We start from the raw sequence: 12,380 nt of genomic DNA, 5'->3' as shown, positions 1-12,380 counted from the left end.
GACTAATTTGGGGATTGTTTTCTTCTAGGAGTGTGATTGGTTTTTATTCTTAAAGCTATAATTTTGGTTTGCTCTGTTATTTGCATACCACTGCCTTTGTTTGTTTCCTCTGAGAATTAATGGTATATTCCAGACAGTGTTGCTGAATACGAAAATAGGATAAAGCAGTTTCCCAGTTCTGGTATGGATCCAGCACAGCAGAGGCAAATAAACAGATTTTTATTTTGTTTTTAACAACGTGTGTGTGTGTTCATCTAATTGAGTAGGAAAGTCTCCTACCAATTGCAGCATGACATGCCTGCTATATGAACGTTTACAGTCTACAAGCCTAATTAAATTCACTTCTGTCCTAAATAATGTTCGATGATGATGATGATGATGATGATGATAATAATAATAATAATAATAATAATAATAATAATAATTTTATATCCCGCCCATATCCCGTGGATCAGGACCTTAGAAGCTACATTACCTAGAAGAGGTGGTCATTCTTTTACAGCTATGGATTTGCTAAGAATTGAGAGAAATTAATTAAGTTGATTTGCTCTTCTGTGCAAAATACAGTGGTACCTCGGGTTACATACGCTTCAGGTTACAGACACTTCAGGTTACAGACTCCGCTAACCCAAAAATAGTACCTCGGGTTAAGAACTTTGCTTCAGGATAAGAACAGAAATCGTGCTCCAGCAGCAGCGGGAGGCCCCATTAGCTAAAGTGGTGCTTCAGGTTAAGAACAGTTTCAGGTTAAGAACGGACCTCCGGAACGAATTAAGTACTTAACCCGAGGTACCACTGTAACTGAGTTGGGTGGTGATTGGTTCCGAATGGGAAGGGTATCTTTGCTTATTCCTTTTTAAAACAACAATAGCAACACTCCGCAGAGATTATAAGGAAAGCTTGCGAGGAAATGTTTCTGTCACTAACTATTCAGGGATTGAATCCAGCAACAGCAAGCATATGGAGCATCCTATGTGAACAAATAAATGGCCAAAATGGACCTTGCTATATACATTAAGGCCATACAGCTTTGTATATTGTAAGATGGCACAGGCATTCCATGTTCTCCACTAATACTGAAAGCAGATACCTTTATGATAATAAAATACTCAGGATTAATTGTCATGTGTGCTGGCTGAAAAAAATTACCAGCTCAGTGATAGTGCACCTGCTTTTCTTATAGAAAGTCCCAGGTTCAATCCTTGGCATCTTCTGGTAGGATTGGGAATGTCTGGGAATGTCTCAAACCCTGTATAATCACTGCCAGCCAGCCAGTAGTGGCTTAGAGAAACACATTCTGTCCCCAAGGCCTGAGATTTCCACCCCTGACTACACATAGCCCTGAATTTCCTACTGGTTAGTATAGGGGAGATATACAAAATCACACTTTGCACTGGAAAATTCAAAGCCTTGGTTTTTTAAAAAAATACCTTGCTTCACTTTGTCTACCCGCTCCATCTGGTACGCAGGCTGAGACCCTATCTGTCTCGCCAGAGTGGTACATGCTCTGGTTATCTCCCACTTGGACCACTGCAAAGAGCTCTATGTGGGGCTACCTTTGAAGGTGACCCGGAAACTACAACTAATCCAGAATGCGGCAGCTAGACTGGTGACTGGGGGCAGCCACCAAGACCATATAACACTGGTCCTGAAAGACCTACATGGGCTCCCAGTACATTTCCAAGTGCATTTCAAAGTGTTGGTGCTAACCTTTAAAACCCTAAATGGCCTCAGCCCAGTATACCTGAAGGAGCGTCTCCACCCCCATCATTCAGCCCAGACACTGAGGTCCAGCTCTGAGGGTCTTCTGGCAGTTCCCATCCTGTGAAAAATGAGGTTACAGGGAACCAGACAGAGGGCCTTCTCGGTAGTGGCACCCGCCCTGTGGAAGGCCCTCCCATCAGATGTTAAGGAAATAAACAACTATGACTTTTAGAAGACATCTGAAGGCAGCCCTGTATGGGAAGTTTTTAATGTTTGATGTTTTACTGTGTTTTTAATATTCTGTTGGGAACCGCCCAGAGTGGCCAGGAAAACCCAGCCAGATGGGCAGCGTATAAATAATATATTATTATTATTATTATTATTATTATTATTATTATTACTATTACTATTACTATTACTATTACTATTACTATTACTATATTTTTTATTTATTTATTTATTTGCAAGTGAAATTAGGTTTGGTGCTTTGTTAAGGATTCCTCTATAGTTAAATTTTGTGGGGGTTTTTTGCCATGTACAGAATTCCCCCCCATCCCCCCCACTCTGCGTGAAATGAGCCTTCAAGATTTATGTGCTCCTTGAACCAATTGTCAATTGCTGTTTCCAGGAAAGGTTTTGAAAATGTCTAATAAATATTTTTGGTGACACAATATGGATTCCGAGAATTGCTTTGCAAGGCTTAGGAATGCTGTCCAAACAAGTCACGATAACTTAAAAGGGCAAAGTGGATGTGAATAAACAAAATCGTTGTACGCGTGCCCTTAAAATGGTGATCCAATCTATCAGAATAGAAAATATACAAACAAAATTGAGCATTTAATGAGAACTCTGGCAAACTCATTTCAAAGGCAAACAGTGCCCACTTGGACCAACAGACGAACTTCCATTATTAAATAGTAAGCTGTCAGAGCCGACTGGAATAAATGCTTGGTTTTCTAGATCTGCTTGCTGACATATCACAGAAAGAAAGACGCAGACACACCACTTTGGCTTTTTACCAGATTGCAAACTTAATTTCTTTCCCCACTCCATTTTGTTGTTTCTTTCATTTATACTGTAGCTTTTAAAGTTCTAAAGAAAAATAAATAAATATCTACACGATACTAAAACATAAAACAGCACTTCTGAAATGTCTTGAATAATCATGTCAACATGTCCAGACAAAACTAACCAGTGCATAACTAAAGGCCTTTACAACATATAAAATGTATAATTTACAGAATTGCACATTAATTAAAATCACGGAGAATCACAGAACGGCCATTAGCAACCATGTGTACCATTCTCCAGGTGGTAATGAAACATTGGATTAAAATGTATAATAAATTATAATTCTTGGTATTAGTAGAACAGAACTTCTTAGCTGGCAGTGCAAATTTAGCTATCCGTTGGAAGTTCAATTACCACTTTCTGAGGCGATAGGTCCAGATACGGTGGTAGAATAAATGACAATTCTGCTGCCAGCCCTAGGCTCCAAATACAAAGGACAGAACATGAGATGGTGCATAAAATCTGGTTACAACCAAGTATTACATTTCCCTTCTTTAACTGAGATTCCGAGGTATCTTCCATCCAGCTATGCTCAGGGCATTTATAAATTCGCCATGAAGTTGTGAAAAGATCAGTGTCTCGAAATAAGGGGGCCTTGAATGATTGGTCTTGATTTTGGTGGGAACCAGGTGAAAAAACTAACATCAACAATGGATGCTTTGTCTTGGTTCGAGCAGGCATAGGCAACCTCGAGCCTCCAGATATGTTTTTGGGACTACAACTCCCATGATCCCTAGCTAGCAGGACCAGTGGTCAGGGATGATGGGAATTGTAGTCCCAAAAACATCTGGAGGGCCGAGGTTGCCTATGCCTGGGTTAGAGCATTGTGATTGAAAATCCAGTTCCTAAAAGCATATGGTCTAAAACTAGCCCTTAGAAATTAAGCATTTTTCAAAACCCACTTAAGCACATAGGCCTGTAGCAGAAACGTTTGGAGTGAAAATGAAATTTAGAAAGCAGAAGAGAACCAAGGCCAATAGACCACTTAAGCACTGTGATGCCACTTCAACAAAATCATGGGAACTGTAGCTTTTTAAGCTTGCTGAGAGTTCTCAGGAGACCCCTCTTTGCTTCACAGAGCTACCATTCCAAGAATTTCCTGCGAAGAAGGATTCATTGCTAAACCACTCTGAGAACTGTGGCTCTGTGAGGGGATTAGAACTCAACACCTATAACAAACCACAGTTCCTGGGATTCTTTGCAGGAAGCCATGAATGCTATGGTGCTTTAAATGTATAGTGCGGCTGTCCCCTCTGTGACACTATGACAGCAATTCTACTCAAATGAACCACCTGTGGACAAGGAATCCCTGTTTACATGAGGTGAGGATACTGCTCGATCCAAAATGGAGACAAACAGCAGCAGGAGTACTGACACAGAGCTCTGTGTGCACACAAACAGGAGGAAGAGGCCCTCAAACTCAAAGGAAGAGAGATGAGATTGGGGAATGCAATAACAACAAAACTTGTAAATTTGTCCTTGAACATTGTTTGCAGGGGAAATGTATCAGACCCTCCAAATTGTCCAGGGACCAGTGGCATAGCGTGGGGGGTGCAGGGGGGGCCGGCCGCACTGGGCGCAACATCGGGGGGGGGGCGTGCTCGCACTCGCAGCTCTCTGCCCCTACCTGGCTCACTCACTCTCTCTCACTGCAGTGCTGGCTGTGCGAATCCGATCCGAGCCGCCGGGTGGCCGCCCACTGTGGAGGGGAGGATGCCAGGCGTGCGGTGCGGTGCGGAGAGAGAGCGAGGGACTATCTGGGGGAGGGACAGTGCAGCGGGGGGCGCAAATTACTTGCCTTGCCCCGGGTGCTGACAACCCACGCTACGCCACTGCCAGGGACATCCCTGATTTAGAGAAGCCATCCTGGTTTCTGATTTGATCCTGGAATGTCCCGCTTTTCCTTAGGATGTCCCTATTTTCATTGGAGAAATGTTGGAGGGTATGGAGTTATCCGACCCCTGAGCCGTCTGAAGGCAATCCTGTATAGGTAAGGGTTTTTTTAGGTTTAATGTTTTATTATGTTATTTATATATGTTGGATGCTGCCCAGAGTGGCTGGAGCAACCAAGTAAGATGTGTGGGGTGTAAATAGTAAAATTACCCTTATGGAATGGGATGTTCCCTTTTTTCATCAGAGAAATGTTGGAGGGTATGGCATATTAGAAACATAAAGGGCAGGCTATTTCTGAAGTCTTTCTTGACTTTGCCTTGAGAAAAACCATAATATTCTGGGGGAGGGAAACCAAATATTCTAAGTCACTGAACATTTAAAGTTTATATCATATGAAAATAGGGATGGAAAATAATTTCACCTAAACTTGAAATATGTCTGATTTTTTTGCTGTCACATATACCCAGATTCCTTTTCCATCTTTGGGTGATGCTGGATTTCCTTTTTGGCCAGGCCAGTCAGGGGAAAAAAGTAATAGTTTTGTAACTTTCGCATTTGTTTTACAATATCCTGTTTTTCACAGACTGTTTACATACAGTATTTCCTTTTATTGATGGTTTTATTGAAATCATTGGTGCATTTTCCAAAAGCAACACTTGGTGGTGCTGTTTTCGACCGCCGGATGTGCTCTCCCATACAAGCAGCCTTGTAAGTACACCAAGAAAGATCAGAACACCAGGAAGCAACTAAACTTTCCAGCTTCCAGCTGGGGGAATTCTCTACCTGGAAGGAAACTTGAATGACTACCAGAAGAATCATTATTTTATTCTGCATTAGGATGGGGAGCAGCTGATGGGGGGAGGGGAGCATATTGTCTGCCACCATTCCGCTCATGCATGGATGCAAATTATAAAATATAAAAATAAATCAAGAAAAACTTTCACATCTCTGATCATGTGCCGAGTTTTGAGTGCTTTTGCAAAGCAATAGCCTAAGAACTTCAAAACATGGAAATTACACCACCCACAACATTTGGGACCAATAAAACCGTGCAATGATGGAATAGAATAAAAGGCACTAGATGTTCGCCTTCCTGTGCACTTGCAGTGCAGCTGAGATCCAAGCAAGATTTCTACTCCCCCCCCCCAAGACAACACCCCTGCCATTGTGATTGGACTATTGGAACAGTAAAGTCATTGAAATGTTCCCCATTAGCTAGTGGTGTTGCCTGTGGTTGGACTACTCTGCCAGACAGGTTGTAATGGTCATCATCAATGCTCAGTGGTTTCAGAGGTTTCAGAAAGGCATGATGAGTGCTCTGGTCTGCCATAGCATCTGGAGGGCACACGTTGGCTACCCCTTAGCATACTATAGTATCGTGTAAAAACAGGAATCAGGCAGGTGGACAGGGACGTGGGTGGCGCTGTGGGTTAAACCACAGAGCCTAGGACTTGCCAATCAGAAGGTCAGCGGTTCGAATCCCCGCAACTGAGTGAGCTCCCGTTGCTCGGTCCCTGCTCCTGCCAACCTAGCAGTTCCAAAGCACGTCAACATGCAAGTAGATAAATAGGTTCCGCTCCGGTGGGAAGGTAAACGGCATTTCCGTGTGCTGCTCTGGTTTGCCAGAAGCGGCTTAGTCATGCTGGCCACATGACCCGGAAGCTGTACGCCGGCTCCCTCGGCCAATAAAGCGAGATGAGCGCCGCAACTCCAGAGTCGGCCACGACTGGACCTAATGGTCAGGGGTCCCTTTACCTTTTGCCAGGAACAGTCATTATTATCTAATTGCAGATGGAGCTTTCTGAGACTACTGCAAGTCTCTATGAAAACAAACTAGGGGTGGCAATGGCTGGAACCCCCTCATGGTGGTTTCCATACATGGCACATTACAACAACAATTAAGCTAAACTAACAAAATAAAATATTGGACACAGAACAAAGCAGCGGCAACAAAATAATGATGACAAGAATGTACTGGCTTTATGCAGCATAATCTGTCGAATAAGGGGGTGGATGTCTCTCATTTGGGGACTGTTTCAGCTACTGGTAACTTATTTTATGGCCATCTGGAACACAACCCATACTCATCCCAGAAGGCACTGTACACTCGGACAAGCAGCCCCTTTTAAGTTCTCACCTCTGTCTGTTTTGTTGGTTCTTATACAGATATGACTGGATTTTTCAACATCTGGAGAGATGTGCAGTGCATTGCATGCCACACCCAGCACAAAACGGGTGATGAAAAACAGCTGCTGAATTCAAGATGGAGCTGAATTAAACATCCCTACATGCAAGTGTTTGGTTCTTGCACAAATGCAACACCTTTCTGGGAGAAGCCATCAGCTATGGGCATCCAGCTGTTTACCTCTCCTGTACCAAAGTGCTTCCAGACCATTGCTATTCGGTCACGTCCCAGGAAATTCAGGTTGCGCCATTAAAGTTGATTTGCCTCCCCTCCAAAACTAGCCTTTTTCCCCATAAGGAAAGTGATGAGAAAATGCACTGGTAAGTGTGGGCTAACATTTGCTTGATACCCCAGAAACAAATCAGGATGTATTCTCTATGGACAGGTCACCTGGAAGTGAACCTAATCACTATAAGCAAAGCAAAACAAAGAAAGACTTACTGTACTACCGAAAGCTGTTCATCCTTGGACTTTGGTTAAGTTTCCAAAGTGAAGGAATTCCATTATCTCATCCAGAATGAACAATGTATGCACTGTTCATGACATGATGCCTTTCAAGTGCAAAAGCAAAAAAACCAACCCAGACTTACTGGGTTTTGATGTGCCTTGGCCGGAATATATGGCTTACAGCTCAATCCTAAACGCAAGCAGGAGGAATGAAACTACAATTCATAGAACCATAGAATTCTAGAGTTGGGGCACTGAGGGTCATCTAGTCCAGCCCCCTGAAATGCAGGACTCACAGCCAAAGAATCCCTTGCAGATGAACATCCAACATCGGTTTAAAAGCCTCCAATGAAGGAGAGTCCACTACCTTCTGATGTAGTCCGTTCGACTATCAAACAGCTCTTACCATCAGAAAGTTCTTCCTAATGTTTCCTATCTGAATCCATTGGTTCAGGTCCCACTCTCTGGAGCAACAGAAAACAAGCTTGCTCCGTCATCCATGTGACAGCCCTTCAGAGTTGTAAAAATGTCTATCGTATCACCGCTCAGAATTCTGGCTCACCGTTAAGCGTGACCCATCGCTCATGGTTTCTTTCTCTGCAAACCATGGGAAGAATTCAAACACCAATTTTCAGGATTTGGAAATGTCTTTGGAAATGTCCTCAGTAATAAACATAGTTAGACAGTTAAAAAGGATGATCACCAATAATTTATGGTGGAAGTTGCATAGCAATATTAACACTCGACAATCAGAAGAGCGAAATCGTATGCGATGCTAAAAGGAAGCACTGCTCAAGTGTAATTAAGAAAGCCAATAACAAAGGTGTGAAATAAATGACTGATTACATTAAATATTATATAATCATAGGAACATGCCATTTGATGTGTCTGCTCATAGATCCAAGTAGTTCATTTTTGTCTTCACCGACTAGAGTAGAGATTTTCCTAGCCTTGGAGAAACTGGGGATTGAACTAGAATCCTCCACATTCAAACCTTTGCTTTGCCAAACCTACCTGATGGCTGCATTTTACTTAATAAATAGTACAGGAGTTTCTGATTATGAATTTCCCATGTCACATCCAGTTTGACTCTTAAGGGTGGCATGCCAATAATTTTTTTACTCAGAGGGGCACCAAATTAATGGGCCTAATTTACCCATTAATGTTAATGGGTCTACTCTGGGTAAAATGTAGTTGAATGCCACCCTCAAAAAAAAATATCAACTTTGTATAACTTACATATCTATTGCAGAAAAATGTAGTAAGCAGTAATGGGAAAGCTCCTGCACAGTCTGCCAGAAGATCACTGGATGATTGCTTATTCTTTAATCCATGTTATCATTTGTTACGCAGTCTGTCTGCCTCCATTGCCCACATTCTTGTCTGTGCATATACTCTGGAACAACAGAAAAAGATTTGCAGCAAGGACAAGAGCTTTGCATTGATGCAAAACACCCACGCCACACAAATATCAAATATAGCCCAGTTTTTGCAATTACCACAAACACTTCCACTTAGCCACGATGTCAGTGTCAGGAAATATCACATTATTAGACAGTCCTGTTCCCCATCTCTCTTGCTCTCTTATTCATTGTTAATATGCACAGATTTTCTGTGGTGGCACCACGATTATAGAACACAGTCATAGCTGTCAACCTTCCCTTTTTTGGCGGGAAATTCCCTTATTCCAGCGCCGCTTCCCGCTCCTGTCCCAGATTGTTAGATATCCCATAGACTGTCCCTGGGACAGGTGAGGCTGCTGGTCCATTTTTTTTCGAGGTTGCTGATCCCTTATTTTCAAATCTGAAAGTTGACAGCTATGGTCCTTACAGCCAGGAACTTTGATTACGAGGATCATGCGTCAGGTACATTTTATTTTCCCAGGCATTTTTATTCAGTGTTTCATTGTCTGCTGTTTTTTAGATTTCAATCTTATACACACTTAGATGGAAGTGAGACCCTTTCAGTTCAATGAGACTTATTTCTGAGTCTTAGCAGATTTTTTTTTGGTGGGGAGGGGGTGGAATTCAACACAGCACTCAGTGCCCAATGGAACAACGCCCCCCTGTTCCTTCCTTCATGCTGTCCTGGCATTTGGGGAGCTGTGGGGGTGTATAGATGGAAGTGAGAGCTGGACCATAAAGAAGGCTGATCGCCGAAGAATTGACGCTTTTGAATTATGGTGCTGGAGGAAACTCTTGAGAGTCCCATGGACTGCAAGAAGATCAAATGCATCCATTCTTAAGGAAATCAGCCCTGAGGGCTCACTGGAAGGACAGATCGTGAAGCTGAGACTCCAATACTTTGGCCACCTCATGAGAAGAGAAGACTCCCTGGAAATGACCCTGATGTTGGGAAAGATGGAGGGCACAAGGAGAAGGGGACGACAGAGGACAAGATGGTTAGACAGTGTTCTCGAAGCTACAAACATGAATCTGACCAAACTGCGGGTGGCAGTGGAAGACAGGAGTGCCTGGCGTGCTCTGGTCCATGGGGTCACGAAGAGTCGGACACGACTGAACGACTAAACAACAACAAACAACAACGGGGGTGTATAGAGGTGGAAGGAGGAAGCCCCTGTTGTGCTAGCAAGAGTCCAATAACAGAACCAGGTTGTTGAATCTGGACCTTTATTTGCTGTTCAGCACTGTTTTTCAGATTTGTGTGGATATTAATTATTGTCTTACATCCTGCTTCTATCTATCAAGCTACCTCAAAATTCCTCAGCTGAGGCAGGGCAGAATAATATCTTAATCATGCAAAGTAATTGTATATAGCAAATAGCCTCCACTTTTACAGCCTCTGCATTTATCCCTTGGCCCTATCCCTCCCTCTTAAGGCAAAAACTTCCGACTGAAAACCTGAGAGCCCCAAAGATGAAAACAAAGGGGAAAATTGTGGGTGGTAGAAGATGACTTTCAGACTTGATGCTGAATTGAAAATTAAAAGGAGAAAGCATCCTTTTACAGTGGTACCTCGGGTTAAGTACTTAATTAGTTCCGGAGGTCCGTACTTAACCTGAAACTGTTCTTAACCTGAAGCACCACTTTAGCTAATGGGGCCTCCCGCTGCTGCCGCGCCACTGGAGCACGATTTCTGTTCTCATCCTGAAGCAAAGTTCTTAACCTGAAGCACTATTTCTGGGTTAGTGGAGTCTGTAACCTGAAGCGTATGTAACCCGAGGTACCACTGTACATGGGGGTTAAAATGAGGTGCCAGGACTCATATATTGATAGAAATGTAATAGGCAGCAAAAAGAGAGAGGCAATGGTACTCCACCACTGAATACTGTCACAAAGAAGCATTACTTTTACCCATTCTTGCAATACATCCACATTCTTTGTCTCATGTTCTGCAGTGCATTTGCAATTTCTGAATTAGCCCACTGATAAGCAAAGGAACACTTTGAAAACAGGACAGAGTTACAGAGTTGGAAACAAGAGAAGAGACAGTTGGGAATTTCTAACTAAAGTCCTTCAGATTGCTGTTATCATGCTTTCACGACACAAATGCCCCTACACACACACACACACCAGTTACGTCAGGGAATATGCCCTTCAGGAATAGAAATGACTGGGAAGAATATAGCTCAAACATACGGAGGGTTTCCCACTGCAGCCTCTGCTCTTTTTTGCCAGAGGGCAGGCTGTTGTCTGTCTGGTGCAGCTGGCTCAGAAACTAGCACTGCTCCGAATATACACAGGAGCACAGCGTAATTATGCATTGTGACGTGAGAATGCACATTGCTTGCGAGAGCAAGCGATGAGACAAGAACTTTTCAACAGTTGGTTTTTATTAAGAAAATATAACGACACGGCAATTTAATAATTAACTGCAAAGGCGACCCCCCCCCCCAACAGCAGAGAAAGGGATTAAAAGTTATGCTGCAACAAAGTTGCACGGTGTGAATTGCTTTGTGCATAAGAGCGAGTTTTACTGTTTCTTCTTTACGCAGAATTATTAGCAATGGGAAAAATCCAACATGAAGTTAAGTATAAGAGCCTCTCATGAGTGACATAGGGGGCGCCACCCCCTAGATACCAAACTGCCTGCTGGCCATATACACAAACACACCATCAGTTTCATTCTGAAGGCAGCGCTGCAAAGGTGTAAAACTTACAGCGGTCATTCAGTGAAAGGTTGCATTATAGGGACCTGTCCTAAGTACCTGTCCTTCCAGGGGAGCGGGTGGCACTGTGGTCTAAACCACCGAGCCTCTTGGGCTTGCTGATTGGAAGGTCGGCAGTCTGAATCCCTGGGAAGCTGTGAGCTCCCATTGTTCTGTCCCAGCTCCTGTCAACCTAGCTGTTTGAAAGCATACCAGTGCAAGTAGATCAATAGGTACCACTGTGACTGTAAGGTCAACGGCGTTTCTGTGCGCTCTGGCTTCCATCACGGTGTCCCGTTGTGCCAGTAGCAGTTTAGTCATGCTGGCCACATGATCCAGAAAGCTGTCTGTGGACAAACGCCAGCTCTCTTGGCCTGAAAGCTAGAGGAGCGCCGCAACCCCATAGTCGCCTTTGACTGGACTTAACCGTCCAGGGGTCTTTGGCCTTTTACTTGTGCTCCCAGAAGGGCAGCTGCTAGTAAATCAGAAGCAAATGAAGTAACTGATGTTGAAGTCAGGAAGGAAGGATTGCACAAAAGCTTTACCAGGAAAGACAGAATGTGTGTAATTTCAAACAAGGTAGTGTTTTTCAAACTGGTGTGGGAAATCACGGATTCTTGCAAGCTGAAAACCTGTAATAGTAAACAAATCTCCCGAAAGGACAACTTCCCGTCACTACTGGTCTTCTTCCGCAACACAAAGCTGCAGGGTGAGTGTTTGAGGGCGTATTATCAGCCCACCACTGGTTTGGCTGGTGTCCCATGTGAACTATTGCCTACAACCATACCCAGAACCTGGTGCAATGCTCAGGGGTTTGCAGCAGATATGAGATTCCCCTGCAGGGAAGAATGATGTAGAAAGGACTTCATGGAATCAGAGTTTTGCAAAGCACTGTCTTAAGACAGCAAATGCCTGAAGTGGTCAAGACGACCTTGAGTTGATGATACCATCATCTTTTTGTGATTTGGCATC

This window comes from Podarcis tiliguerta (assembly GCF_965153285.1).
Source record: "Podarcis tiliguerta genome assembly, chromosome: 4".
Lineage (NCBI taxonomy): Eukaryota > Metazoa > Chordata > Lepidosauria > Squamata > Lacertidae > Podarcis > Podarcis tiliguerta.
This window is presented reverse-complemented; position numbering follows the sequence as displayed.